The following is a 16,493-nucleotide window of genomic DNA, read 5'->3' on the forward strand; positions in this document are numbered from 1 at the left end:
AACCACAAAAAAAGGATCATACGACTTATATTCAGCTCGTACGATGAAGATGAATAAATAGCTAGCTCTCACCGTAATTCTGAATCTGTGAAATGCTCAGAAATGTGATCAGTTAATAGATGATTGCATCAATTCTTCAATGTCCACGGATTACTGCTTAGGTTACCTTTCACGTGATTACAAATTCAATCTTGGAATTTATATAAAGCAGTGTTTAAATAAAACAGCGTTTTAACACAACATTTCTGGAATTTATATAAAGCAGCATTTAACACAGCGTTTCTGGAATTTATATAAAGCAGCATTTAACACAGCATGACAGCATATAGCCAAAACACATTCAACGTATGTATACCAGTGTTCTTCAGAACGGAGTAGCATTCCAGAGTGCATTCAAATCAGGAGCAACATATTCAATATAGGTTTACCATTCAACTCAGGAGCAGCATTCAAATAAGGAGCAACGTTCATACATTCCTTTGGCATGTAGATAGACTCATTCCAATGCATGCTCGCTTCTGTCTACTTCCAACGCCTACGATTGTCAAATCCTCTAATTCCTCTGACAATGTCCAGAATGTATTTCAGAGGATGAGCAGCGCAGCGTACAGTGAATATGAAAAAAAATTGTGAGAGAAGAGGGCGCAGGAAATGTCAGGCACTAGTGCTCAGGTGACAGTGTGGAGCAGGCTACCATATTTATGAAAAGGCAGCATTTTTGAATGGAAAGCAGAGGAGCAGAGGAGCAGAATAGGGAGTTACAATAGCTAAAAAAAGGCTTGGCTCTGATACCATGTCAGGCCAGGCAGTAACTCTCCAAAGGCACAAAAAACTGATTCGTCTGTTTATTCCATAGGTAGGTTATTGTTTTATACATTAGGAGTGATTGTTCAGTTCATCTTCCTATCACTGTTCATATTCCTGATTTATTTATTTACAGATTCCCCAATCATGAAGATTAGGTGTCAACACATAGGAGAGTCAAATTCTGAAGAAATTGTCTAAGTTTGCACAAAATCCCAAAAATTTTAAAAAATGCCGAGAAACTTGTCAAAATTGATACATGAACTAATGATGAAGTATGTAAAGCATGGAAAGAGGCCTCAGCAAGGATATCAAGTTTTCTCTTCTCCTCTTGCATATTTAGGGTTTCAAACTTTGACTTCACTTTCTTGAGTTTTGACCTTGCTATTTGGTTTCTTCAGCAACAATACTTTGCCATCCTCCTCTGTATGTCATTGTATTTCTTTGATTCCTTTAGGAGCTTCTCAATATGGTTTTTAACTCTCTCAAACCAATGCTCCCTGTTTTCATTGATCGTTATGGAAAATTTCTCATCTAAGGTAAGCTCCTTAGCTAGTTCAACTTCTTTCTACTTCTCTGGTTCTAGAGCTCTTTTCAGCCCTCTAGTCCTAGGCCTCCTTCTTGGCATTTTTTCTTCTTCCTCATCATCTCTGTCTCCCTCCATAGTGTTTCGTTAAGAAACCCTAGGGATAAGGTAGGTGGGAATCGGAAGTTAAAATAGGACTAGTGAAAAGGGATAGGGCTATAAAAATTTTGGGATATGAGGGGAGGTATTATGGAGCCGTGGGAGGTGATAGGAGGTGAAAATGTCAAGGGAGTTGGGAATGATAATTAAATTACAAGTTTATGGTAGAGGCTACCTAGAAATTTTGGAAACCTAGCTCTTATGGTTTTATGGGAAAATGGTTTAAGGACTAGGACATGAAGTATGGGTGTAGGTATGGGTTTAATAGTGATTTAGGAAGGTGTTGTAGGGTCTGTGGGGAAATTTTTTGAATGATGACGTAGTGGAATGAAAACAATTTTTGAGTGGGACCCTAATATGATATGAAAAGAGGATTTTTGATCACTGATGGTAGGATGCAAATACTGACACTAAAATTGGCCTTATTGGGGATGAAAGCTCTAAAAGAGGTGTCAGGAACACTGTAGACCAACATGCCTATCCATTGGGCTATACGAACAAAAACTCAATAACTAATGAGCATGAATAAATGCTACAAACTCAAATGACATAAAATATATTTTGACAAACTAAAAACTAACTTAAAAATGACTCAATACCGACTTACTTAACTGAAAACTGAACTTTAAAAATGGAAGAAAATCAGTGAAGCTTCGTGGCCTTCACTTCGCGCTCCAAACTCTAGTGATTCTCTACTTCATAGTTGCAGAAAGTTAAATTGTACACCATCAACTGCAAACTCTACTAGAAATTGACACTAAAAAATATGCTTGTAATTTTTAGCTTATTCATCACACATTATCTACTCTAATTGATCCATAACATGCTCACTCAAGTGATGTGAAAATTCCAATGAAGTCGAAAAAGGAGATGGCCATTCACTAAAAATTTTCTCACATCCTCTGTAAGCAAATAGAATGATGTACATGTAGGCAACTCACAATGAAAATTGAAACCAAGACTTATGATGATAAACAAAACAACATTCATCTTCTCCAATGCTTGCAAAAGACTATCCAAGGGATCTTGAAAATTATGAAGCATTACCTTTTGTGAATCAATCAATGGAGAAGAATAAGAATTATTTCCATATCACTGTAACAAATTAGCAAAAGGATCCTCAATAATATTTTCAACAGCATAAGTGTCCATATATATGGGATCCATGGAAAACTTCTTTTCATCAACAGACCTTTCATTTTATGAACCTTGAGGAAGATTTTTATCTTCAAGGGGCTCTAAAACAACTTCTTCTTTATCATTTTTCTCCTCTTCGTAATCACTTGGAAACTAGCAAGACTGTATAATAACATCATCAATCTTAATGGATGGAATATGGATTTGCAAATTAAAAATATGATTTATTTCTTCTTCCACGAAAGGAGGAAGTACCCTTTGTTTTCCTTGGGAAAAACAACAATTGTCTTAATTCCCTCCTAATGTTTGACAAGGATGTTGAATATCTTCATTAATTTCAAGCAGAGGAGTATATAAATTTTCATCAGACTGTTGATTCATTTCATTTTATTCCTTTTGACAATCAAGATGCAAAATTCCTTCATCTCCAAGAAAAGAGGAAGCTACTCTATGTTGACTATGATATTGTGTATCAAAGTGACTGGCTTCTTCAGATTGTTGTTGAAGGGAAAAATCAGAAAAGGCTTCATTGATTTCTTCATCATCCATACATTCGATATCATCAATACTTTCAAGATATGCAATGAAACCTTCACTATAATCACAACAACTTTGTAAAGAAATATAAGACTTCACATAATGGTTGGAGAACACATTATGAAAATATTTTAGATAACATAAGCTTCCTTCTGGTAACCCTTGATACCATACCCTAGCTTTACCTTCAAGGGTAGCCATAAACAACTTCATGAGATAGTCCTCAGGAAATGGAACTATTAGTGTACATACATGTACATGAAACCTTCCTAAATGCAAAGTAGCATCAACTTCTTGTTCGTTTTTAAATATAGGAAGATTTGTAAACCAGTCAAAATGAGGCATAGGATTTGGAAATCCAGGGATCTGAGATCGATCCATAGGAGCATACATGGGATTTATTCTTGCATGAGAACTCATCTTGACGACAATGAAGTCACCAAGAAGGTTTTTAAACTACTTGTTCTTGAAAAGTGGAGTCGCCATGAAGTATTGATTTTCTAGATCTCTTAGTCAATGGAGTCGCTAGGTGAATGGTATAGCCTTCATATGTGTCCAACTACTGTTTACCATCAACAATTAGATCTAAATCATTGTCATTCTTTCCCAGGGAAGATGGGGCTTTCGCTCCCTGACAACGACATCAATATGTTATCACTCCTCCAGATCTCCAAGTCTAAGGAAGAGTCCAACTAAAGTAAACATAGAAAAACCTCTTGACTTGGTATCTAGCCCTACCAAGTAGGAGAGGACTCTCTCCCTAAAATCACACCCAAGAGGGCTAGATGAATTAGGGTTTTACTCTAGTTATCATGTGCAGAAGGGTTTGATTATTTGAAATTTTTTTGCTAGATGAGGATTAGTTTAAAGAGACTAGGTTAGAGCCAATAAGGGTATGATCGTGGACATTTGATGGAGCAAGGTAGGTATACTCTCAAACAATTTAAGGTTCTTGAGTGAGATGGATTAGACTAGTGAGGTGCTAGAAAGAGAAAGACAAGCATGTATTCTTTCTAAACTGAAGAAAATTGACAAATTATGAAGATTTCCCCAAAACAGAGCATGTACGATGTATTCTACTCATCAAATTGAAAATAAAAATATCATAGAAATGAAATGAAGCATGAGAGTAAAGAACATTCAAACATATGCAACATAAGAATAAACTATGTCAAAATTCCATACCACAAGTATTCCATCAAAATAGTCACAACTCATTCATTAAATTTCTACCAAATACTAATTACACTAGTGTCTCTGATCAATAAAACAACATCTAACTGGTTCCAATCCCTTCCAAGAGTGAATAAGGGAACGATATAAACATCAAAATAACCTTCTCTCACCCTCAGGGGCCGAATCCCTGATTTGAGGAAGAGATCCACAAAAATCTGAAGTGATACCTAGAGTGTAGGGAAGTCCAAACTCCTCCCTAATTAAAATTAAACTAATTCATTTGTCTTCATGATGACATTTATCCAATGTATTTACCCTGGGTAACTTATCCACATGATATTTACATTCATTGACTACATCAGTAAAACTTCAGCAAATTCCTCGAGTAACTAAGAAAGTGTGAAAGACTAGCAAAATGTCATTTTCTGGTCCTATGTGCAGTGCTAGTGATCTATGTGCAACACCTTCACCCAGCCGAGTTTTGAAGGGGTTCCCAATGTCCAAATTTAGTTCAGGATAGATCATTGGAAAGGGTGTCCGATCTAGTTTCCACAAATGTACTGTTTTGAAAAAATGATAATATTCCACTCTCCAAAAATTAAATCTCCCAATATTGCTCCTGTGTGTAGCGCCTAGCTGAAAAAGAGGGCAAAAATGTGATTTTTGTGGTGCTTTGGCCATTTCTTCCTATCATATTGCCCAATTTTGGTGTGCCAATAGTTAAAATTTCATGTTTACTTCCTTTTGAATCCAATGGTAGTCTTGGTTTTTCATTTATAGGCCTCTGAAAGGTGCGCAATGCCTAGGGTGTTGTGCATAGGACAGTCAAACTGGGCAAAAATTGTCAAAGTTTGCACAGAAACCCCAAAATTCAAAAAATGCACAAAAACTTGTCAAAATTGATACATGAACTACTGATGAAATATTTCAAGCATGGAAAGAGGCCTCATCAAGGATATCAAGTTTTCTCTTCTCCTCTTGCATATTTAGTGTTTCAATCTTTGACTTCACTTTCTTGAGTTTTGACCTTGCTATTTAGTTGTTTTAGCAATAATACTTTGCCATCCTCCTCTATATGCCATTGTATTTCTTTGATTTCTTCAAGAGATTATCGAGATGGTTGTTAACACATCTCAAACCAATGCTCCCTTTTTTCATTGATCATTATGGAAAATTGCTCATCTAAGGTAAGCTCCTTGGCTAGTGGAGCTTCTTTCTACTTCTCTAGTTCTAGAGCTCTTTTCAACCCTCTAGTCCTGGGCCTCTTTCTGGGAATTTTTTCTTCTTCCTCATCGTCTCTGCTTTCCTCCATAGTGTTTGGTTAAGAAACCCTAGGGATAAGGTAGGTGGGAATTGGATGTTGAAATATGACTAGGGAATAGGGATAGTGCTATAAAACTTAAGGAGATGAGGGGAGGGATTATAGAGTTGTGGGAGGTGATAGGAGGTGAAATGTCAAGGGAGTTGGGAATGATAATTAAATTACAGGTTTATGGTGGAGATTGCCTAGGAATTTTGGAAACCTAGGTCGTAGGGTTTTATGGGAAAAGGGTTTAGGGACTAGGAAAAGGGTTTAGGGACTAGGAAATGGTAGTGTAGGGGTAGGGATGGGTTTAATAGTGATGTAGGAAGGTTTTGTAGGGTCTATGGGGTAAAATTTTGAATGATTACCTAGTGGAATGACAAAAATTTCTAAGTGGGACCCTAATATGATATGAAAAGAGGATTTTCGATCACTGATGGCACGATGCAAATACTGACACTAACACAAGGGATGAGGAAAGGAAAGCTTGTTTTTTATTCCAAATAGGCTTCTATCCCATTGTCTAATTTCTCTAAGGGAAACTTCACGACTTTTGTCTTATGTTATTCTAGACAGAACCACTATGTCTAGGGAATTTACCTTTGTTCGTAATCATAAATTATACATAAAAAATTGGCAACCATACTGGGGATTGATTCTTCCCTTGGTGGTTTCCTCGACCTTAGCACCCTTTTGACCTCTTCAAGTGACATTGATGGATTGACTCAAATAATGATTGACCTTAGGAATAAATCTTCTTTGATCTTTCTTGTTTTTGTGTGTCATATTTTCGCCAAATCTGCCTCAGTGCTCCCCCTGGTCTAGAGACAAAGTCCTTTAGCGCACCCTCTCCTTCTATGTACCTATGCTACAAAGCATTGGTGACTGTTCTGTAGATATGTTGATTCTTGTAAGATGCAAAAAATTGCTTTTCTTGCCTTGATCTCTAATTTTCTTTGCTCCATCTTATTTTCGTTATGTCTCTTCTTGTGTTCTTCTCTCTAAAAATCCTCCACTTTGTTTTGCTTAGGATTTATTAGCCTTTTATAAGAATTTGTTTGGATTTTTATTTGTTATTGTCAATTAGGACTTTTGTAAACTTTTGCTTGATCACTGATTTCTTGAATAAATTGATATTACAGTCATCATTCTATGTGGCTTCTCTCATCAATGATTTAGAAACATCCTAGCATTAATTTCATTTGAAGACTAAGATGACCAAAAAGAAAATTATCATTGTTTTTCATTTTGCATTGCATTATGGGTTTTGTGTAAAATTGGAAATTGGAATAGTTGCATTTGGGAAATTTACTTAACAAATATTTTTTGTTGCATTACTCTTTGTTTCTTCCCTCCTGTTCATAGATTTTCATTAAAAAAATTCTTTTTGTCATGGTATGTTTCATTTTAGTTTATTAAGGTCAAACTCATCATGAGCCTTGAAATCAAAACATAATTCAAGGCGAACTCTAAAATTTATTTAATCAATATTAAAGAGGATTTAGATAATTAACACGAACATCTAGAGGTCTAGGCTAGAGACGTGTTTCGACATCATTAAGAATATGATTTGTCATTTGTTTCCAGCATTGCATTCTGGGGTGATATCCCATTCCATGTACATAACTATATCATATCTTTCCCCATGTACCTTCTGGTATATGTGATGGAATTCCATGCATGAAAAGTATATGGGAACTCTCTCGTCATACAATTACGCATTAGACAACAGTATTATGGATTGTGATTCAATGTACCTCTAGGTATATTTTGGAGGTCCCCACTAGGTTGCTCTCTTGCCTTAGGTAACTAGGTTATAATCCTTATACACTTGATATACCAATCACAACATTTGGGTAGATTTCATTCCTATACATAAACCCTTCATTCCCCAAGGTTGTATATTGCAATTCATTGTTGCTTGGTAAACATATATGCCTAGTTACCCTTTTTTTATTTATTTTTGTTGGGAATTCCTAAAAAATTTTAAACCATTTTGGAAGAACAACTACCTCAACCCCGAAATTCATGTAGGATGAAAATATTTGATGCTTTACCTCCCGAGGAAACTCCTAGTCATCATCAAAAGAACAAAAAGACGTAAAATACCAAATTTGGTGCTTCGGAATCTACCCCTTTTAGACTTACATCTGAAATTGACCAAGCAAAATCATCCCTTCGTCTGAGTATTGATCCCAAGATCACTTCCCAATTAGCTTCCAAGTCAAACATAATCGAAAAATAAGAACTTAAGACTTTATTACCTGAGGTTATTGAACCTGAGTATCCTAAATAAGAAACATTACAACTTGAGGTTATACAACCTAAGATGCCTCACATAACTACACATGTTACTTCAAACCTATCCTCCTCTCTTTCTTTATCTTTAACTCAACCACAAACCATATATCTTGGACTCAACAGTGAGAAAATTCCACCTGGTGTTGTGAGTATTGAGGATATTCTTCAAGAATATCCTCAACCTTCTATCCATGTTAATTTAAGAGGCCTTCATCTCTATCATGTCCCTCCTCCTTATACTCCCATAGAAACTCCTTTAACTGATTCTTCTATTTTCAACTCACCTTCGAGATTCCCTCGACAACCTTTAATAAGTTCAAACATGAGTGAGTCTACTACGGTTTCTCATCCCTCATCTACCATAACCAAGATAGTCATTGTTATAGCTACTTCAATGTTTATAACATCACTAGAAATGCATTTGTATGATGACCCCTCTATCCACCTAGTTACCAATCCTTACCTAGTGCCTTTTCTGGGTGCAGCATCAAGCCCATGGACTTCTCCCATGTCATCCTCTTTTGGAATACCATATGGTACTTATTTGATGAGTGCAACACAATCTTCTTATCTTCCTCCATCTTAACCTTCAATGGAGGAGCGATCTAATCCATATGTTACTAGATATGGACATTTATAACAACCCACTCCACCTTACACTAGGTACCTTCCTTCAGAAGGGAAATTTCCTCCATATTTGCATTAGTTATTGGCAAGGGGGAAAACTATTAGTTGAATTCATCTATCTATTGATCAAACACTAAAAGCTATTTCTCTACCCTATTTGAGTCCTCCATTCACTAGAATGGATACCAACCCTTGGCGTTCTACATTTCCTATACAACTTGGCTCTATTGTGAATCAAACACAACCTTCTCGACCTATTCCACCTACATCTCAAGTTCCTAATTTTCAACCTATTGTTCAATATATTAAGTAATTATCTCAAATAAGTCAACCTTTACATGCTACGACTCTAACTCAACCTATTCCACCAGTATCTAGGACCTCTCAAGTCCTACTTATCCAGCCTCTTCAAAGGTGCCTTTTAACCTCCACTTCTTGGTAAGGCCTTTCCTCAAATGCAAGTGAATCAAACTATACATGGTATGTAATATGAATAACATAGCCAACTTTATGTAAGGATGATAAAAAATCCAACTGGGAAACCATATCAAGGTATTCCTCAAATTCCTTACCAAGGTCAGCAAATTCAAACCCAGTTGTTTCCAACCTTTCAAGGATATCTTGTGTCTGGGAAACAGGGTTATGTTTATCTAGGCTAACAAAATCCTCCTTATCTAGGAGTGTAGATCCATGATGTCAAGCTATTCAATCTCACCTAGGATATCGTTGAATAGAAATTAATATGAAGCTTCCATTTGTGGAAACCCTTGAATTTGTAAATCTAACCCAGCTTACAAATGATCCCATTTTTCAATCTCCTTGATGGCCAGTCATTCTTATGAAACATTCGAATGATATGCCAAAGTTCAATGGAAACCATGGAGATGATCCTTCTATGCATGTCATGATGTATCATTTATGGTGTTGTTTGAAGTCTTTACACGATGATTCAATCTTTCTACAGATTTTCTAGTAGACATTAAATGATAGAGAAACAAAATGGTATATTGAGTTACCACAAGCTTCGTTCAACAATTTTAGTGCCTTAGCAACCACATTCTTAACCCATTTTCAATTTCCCAATCATTATTAGACTGGAACCAAACTTTTGACTAATTTCAAAAAATATGGTTCCACTCGTGTTTCTAGTCATATTCATGAGTGGTTATGTCACCTTCGTTTGGTCAAGGACTTCATTCCCGATTAGTTTTTATGTGGATGGTTCACCAAGTCTCTGTTAGCACCAATAACTGAAGATGTTTCTAAGGGCAAAGATGTAACTGAATAGAAAGCCATTTCTCGTGCCCAATACCTTGATCTAGTTTACACACAATCTGCCATACTCTATAATAAAATACCTAAAGCTATCATGCCTCAAAATATTGTTCCACAAACTCCTGGTAAAGTATGCATGTCGTTTATGGTGTGATTGGTTCTAATAGCCAAGAACCAGTGACAAAACTATCAGTTTCATCTCTTTTTGTGGCTTCCCAAAACCTCCTCCTCCACTACTCTTACAACTACTACTTCTGATATTAATGTCACCCAATCCATGAAGGGTAAATATTAGGAACTAGGAAGTGCAAACAAAGGAAAATGAAGAATGGAGAAAGATAATCCTTCGTAGGACAAACAAAATAACTAGTCTTGTGAAGTAAAATGAAAACCTCGTTATCCTTACATAAAACATTATCATTATCCACATTAGGAAGAAGTAGATCAATTCCTTAAACATTTTGTTGTGCCTGATGTGTTAAAAAATCCCTTTCCTAATTAGGAGACAAACATGGTTGCATAGGATCCTTCTTCCTCTTCCTCAGTTATGATGCTTTCCTCCACCATATAAAAAATGACGTTATGATGGCTATGAGAAATAAGAACTATGGTAATTCAAATCCCTCTACTAGTAAGGCTACTAATCAACCTACTAGTTCTCCTTCATCTATATCAGATCCTGCTTCAAATGTGGTTCCAACTGAATTAATTATTAAACCTCCCAAGGGAATTATTCACAAATCTGCATTCAACCCTTGTGCAAGAGTGGCAAAGAATTATAACATAGTGTAGGATCTATCTCAAGCTCCTTCAACTATTTCAACTCTCGATGTTTTGCAAAATTGTCCCACCTAGAAGAAGGCTTTACTTTGTTAGGCCCCTATACTACTAGTGTAACCCCTTATTGTTATTAGTACAACCCACTTATTATACTGATGTACCCATGTAGTGCCCATATTGTTACTATTGTGCCCCATAGGAGCCCACTATTGTTATTATTGTGCCCTTACATTATTATTGTTATGTTGGCTCTGATTATGTTATGACCCCTTAGACTCCTATATATAGAAATGAGGTCTTTTCATTTGTATCATCCAAGAATTGTTCATTTATGTAATGTAAAGGAGGTTGCCCCCTCGAAGAGGCTGAATTCTAAGGCGTTGATCTATCTTTTCTTGAGCTGGTTTCATAACATTTGGTATCAGAGCTTTTGATTCTAGGGTTTCGCTGCTCCAAACAGGTCATCGTGGAATTTTCGCTATAACCTTTTTTCTGTGATGTTTCAGAAGTTGCAAAAAACACCCATTTGAGAAGAAATCACATTGAACATTGAGTCTGAATTTCAGAGCTTTTCGCGCTATATTTGCAGAGATATGATCTAAGGAAGTTGGTCTTTTTGCAGACTCTTGAATTACATTCCAAATAGGTGACCTAGGGAAATCATCATAACTTTCGCTCTGGGGATAGGATTGAAATTTTGTAAGAAGGTACAGAAATAGGACGGAATGTAGTTTCGCGTATGCATTTTTCAGATCAAAAGGTCAAAACAGTGACTTGTGGCACGTCGTACAAGTTCGCTCTACTGAACTAGTCTATAATCAAGTCACTGTGGGAGATTTCACATAACTCTTCCTTAGAGAATCCAATTTGGGTCAGACTTGTGGCATTGGAAAGAGGACACAGAGGGCTACTACAGGTCGCAATTTCAGAACATAAAGATCTGAAAGTACAGAGTTACAGTCATTTAAAGATCGAGCTCTTAAAATCAAGAAACGACGATATGAGGAAGTTTAATGGCAAGGATCCGGTAAATTGGATACATCAGATGGAGCAATATTTTGATCTACATGGTGTACCATTGTTACAAAAGGTATGTATTGCATCTTCATATTTAGAACCGGATCAATTTTTATGGTATAAAGGGCTTTGTTCTCGTAAACAACTTGTTACGTGGTCAATTTTCACGGAGGAAATGATAGCACATTATGAGCATACAAAGAGAAACACCTTCTTTAGAGCAACACCACAACAATTGGAAAGAGTAAAAGAGCTTCGTTACATACTAGAAAGTAAAATTATGGCTACCCCTCACAACTATAATAATGGAAGTGTTGTTTGTACAAGGGTTACACAACAACAATTGGAAGAGAAAAGAGAAAAAGGGCTTTGTTACAATTGTGATAGAAAATGCACTAAAGGTCATAAGTGTGCTGAGAAGAAATTATTTTACATAGAATATGAAGAGGAGGAAGAAAAGTATCAAGAAACATCAAAAGAAGAAGATATACGCCAGGACTCCACCCTAGAGAAAGAAGTAATGAATCAGACCATATCTTGTAAAGCATTGGCAAGAATTACCACTCCTCAAACTCTCAAGATAGAAGGACATATGAAGAAGAAAAAGGTGCAAGAAGTGAAAGATCACATCGAGAAAGAAGAAATGAATCCAACCATATCTTGTAATTCATTGGTCAAAATTACCACTCCTCAAACTATCAAGATAGAAGGACATATGAAGAAGAAAAATGTTCAAGAAGTGAAAGATCACATCGAGCATCAAGAAATGAATCCAACCATATCTTGTAAACGATTGGAAGAAATTACCACTCCTCAAACTCTAGAGATAGAAGGACATATCAAGAAGAAAAAGGTTCAAGCAGTGAAAGATCACATCGAGCATCAACAAGAAGTTCTCCAAATTTGAAAGGATAATGCCACTTCGGTGCAAAATCAAATGAAACAACAGGTAGATCAACATCGTAGTGAAAAATGTTTTGATGTAGGGGATTGGGTATTTTTACTACTACATCTGAAGCAAGCTATTTATGAGAAGGAAATGTTGGCAATACTACATGCACTTAAAAAATGGCGACCTTACCGAATGGCAAGACTCTTCAAGGATGAGGATGTGGAAGCATTGTTTTGTGCTATTTCTATTATCCAACCAGATTGGATAAACAAAGCAAGGAATGAATGGAAGAAGGAAAAAGAAGTATGGCCACTTATTCAAAAGTTGCAAAAGATCCCAATTCAAACAATATTGCCAAAAATTGAAGAGGAAGGAAAATCATATTGGAACCTGGAGCAGTCACAGAAATAAGAACCCAACAGCTACGAAATCAATCAATTTCAGAGCATCTCATCAAGCGGAAGAACTTACCCACTGAAGATTCCACATGGGAAGACAAGAATTTTATACAGAAGCATCAAGAACTACTCAAGCATTGAGGAAAACGCTTTTTGAAGGAGAGGGGCATGTTAGGCCCCTATACTACTAGTGTAACCCCTTATTTTTATTAGTACAACCCACTTATTATATTGATGTACCCATGTAGTGCCCATACTGTTACTATTGTGCGCCATAGAAGCCCACTATTGTTATTATTGAGCCCTTACATTATTATTGTTATGTCGGCTCTGATTATGTTATGACCCCTTAGACTCCTATATATAGAAAGGAGGTCTTTTCATTTGTATCATCTAAGAATTATTCATTTATGTAATGTAAAGGAGGTTGCCCCCTCGAAGAGGCTGATTTCTAAGGTGTTGATCTCTATTTTCTATCTTTTTCTTCAGTTGGTTTCATAACATACTTTCTGCAACTGGAGGCATCGATCCGTCAGATTCTAGCCTTATAGTCTTTAATAATGAGAACCATACACACAAACTTCCACTTCAAATGGCTTTTATTATTTAGGCTGGTGTACGAAGTAATAACATCCATCCCACAATTGTGGATGAAGGATCCTCGACCTGTATTATGTCACTTTCTTATTGGAAGGCTCTTGGCTCTCCATAGCTCAACTAGTAACCTACTACTCTCAAATATTTTGATGGAAAAGGATTCAAGCCTTACATAATTTTGGCCTCATTAAAGTACAATTATCTAGCAAGATCATGTTAGTAGAAATTGAATTTATACACAGAAGATTAGATTATAACCTTTTTTTGGGTCATACATGGGTGTATGTTATGGCTACTGTCATTTTGACCTATTTATAATTATTTATTTCCCTCACTAGGGGAGCATTGTGGCCATTGAAAAACTCACTTTCTTTTTCAATATTTCTCAAACCACTAGAAGCATCCTTCTTGTGCGTGAATTCCCACTACCTTATCAGCATGTCAGGGTGGGATTTCTTAAGGATTCTTCCCTTATGGGAAACTTTTTCTATCCTCATCATCTTCCTTATCCCCCTTCTCCCCCCCACAACCCAAACCCAATTTCCTTTATTAACATGCTCTATTCTTGTTCTATTGCATCTCATCCTTGTATAATACCAAATGATTCCAATATTGATACATTTGGTGATCGCATGCCATTCATTCATGTTGAGATCAAGTATTAGGTTATCTGATTTCTTTGCTTCAATACATTGGGTCAATTATTCTCACGATTATGGCTCATCTTCTAATACTTTCTCTACAACATTTTCTACTGATGAGAGCATCATGGAAATCATGATGCCCGATGATGCATCATGGGATGATAATCATCATCATTCCTCTTTATCTGATACCTTTGAGGATAATCTTAGTGATATTTATTTACCTAATATCGTTGAGATATCTAGGAATTTTGTATCTATTCACGAAATTGATTGTAAGAAGAATTTATCGAATATTGAAGAGATTATTCCTCTTAATATTTTGATTAAACCCATAATTGTCGATAATGTCCACATTGGTGCATATTTCTCTCTCGATGAGGTCAAGATATGTAAATCCCTTTTCTATGAATTTTGAGACGTTTTCGTCTAGTCATATGAAGAGATTCTAGGTATTGATCCAAATATTGTTGTATATGAAATAAAAATGTATCCCGATTCTAAGCCAGTTTGGTATTTCTTACGTCCTGTCTATCGAAAGAAATTTATTGCTATCAAAGACGAGGTTGAATTTTTTTTTCTTATTGGTTTCTTCTACCCAATTTATCTAACTGATTGGGTTTCAAAGATTATTATTGTCATGAAGAAACAAGGAATAATTCATGTGTGTGTGTGTGTGTCAATTATCGGCTCATATAATGAGCCTGTCCTAAGGACAATTATCCTAGCACGTTCATCGGCCAAATTTTTTATGATTGTGCTAGAAGTGAAGTTTTTCATTTAGGGATGTTTTTTTCTATACAGCCAAATCAACATTCTCCCATCAAACAAAAATTAAAACTCCGTTTATTTGTTGAAAGGGGACATTTTCCAACTGAAAGCTCCCTTTCAGTTTGAAGAATTATAGTACTACTTTTCAAAGGGAAATAAATTATGCTTTCCATGAAAGTAAACAAATTGTAAATCCATATTTGGATGACCTAATTTCCTATTCGAAACATTTTGCAGATCATTCGATGCATCTTAAGGCTATATTTTTACATTGTCAACATTATAACATTAGGCTCAATGTTCAGAAGTGCATGTTTTGTGTGAAATATAATTGGCTTCTTGGCTTCATTGTGTTGAACTGAGGAATTACCATTGATACACTTAGAGTTATGGTGATCCTCGATTTGCCTAATCCTTCCTTTCGTTCAGTTACAATTCCTTCAAGGGAAGGCTAAATTTCTACAATTTTTTTTCCCAATTATGTCAAATTGACTAAAGGATTAAGTCGATTTCTGAAGAAATGGGTTCCCTTCCATTGGGATGAAACTTCCCAAAAGGAATTTAATGCTTTGAAATATGTTCTAGTTTAGGCGTCATTGTTGTATCCCATGTATTATCAGCATGATTACTTCTTCTACGTCGTTGTTGCAATTACAACCATCGACATGGTATTGGTCCAAGAGGATGATGTAGGGGCTGAATATCCCATTTATTATTTCAGTTGTTATTTAAATGAAACAGGAATAAAATATACTCAAACTAGAAATTTTTCTTTTCCAGTTGTCCAAGCTATCCAAAGGTTTTGTCACTATATTTTTCTTCGCAAGAGTATGGTTATTTCTGATTGTAACCCCATGACATAATTCTTGTTATGACTATTGTTGGGGGGAAATTACTCCAAATGGATTGTTATTCTCCAGGAGTTCTATTTGTATTTCATCAACTCCAAATCTGAGAAATCCTTAGTATTTTCCAAACTAATCTACAACCTTCCCTCTTCCGACGCTCAGCCCATTTTAGCAATTATATCCTGATGAGTCATTGCTTCTAATTGATTCATCTCACCTGTGGTATGGATATATCATCACATATATCTAGATGCATACTTTCTGGCCCGATACCTGTCACTTTGACCAACTACATATCTGATAATAGACTAAAACTTATATTATAATTGGTGACACCCTTTATCGTCATGCTATTGATACCATTTTTAGATGCTGCCTCACTCATCAAGAGATCGAGAAAGCTCTAAATGAATGCCATGCTTGGGCATGTGGTGAAAATATGTCATGTTATTCCACCGCATAGAATATTTTATGTGTTGGATATTTTTGGCCTACTTGTCTCATGATTTCATTCTGATGGTCCAAAAGTGTCATTCTTCCTAGATCTATGATCATAAAACCCATCCTCCTCCTACTCCTATACATCCCATTATTTCCATTGGATCCTTTGTGAAATAGGGAATTGAGCTTATCACATATAACCCTCACTCAGTTGGGGGCCATGGCTACATCATTGTGGCGATATATTATTTTACCATGTG

The sequence above is a fragment of the Pinus tabuliformis genome, chromosome X, assembly GCF_031772625.1.
Source record: "Pinus tabuliformis cultivar Carrire ecotype Pingquan chromosome X, CPIR1, whole genome shotgun sequence".
Classification (NCBI taxonomy): domain Eukaryota; kingdom Viridiplantae; phylum Streptophyta; class Pinopsida; order Pinales; family Pinaceae; genus Pinus; species Pinus tabuliformis.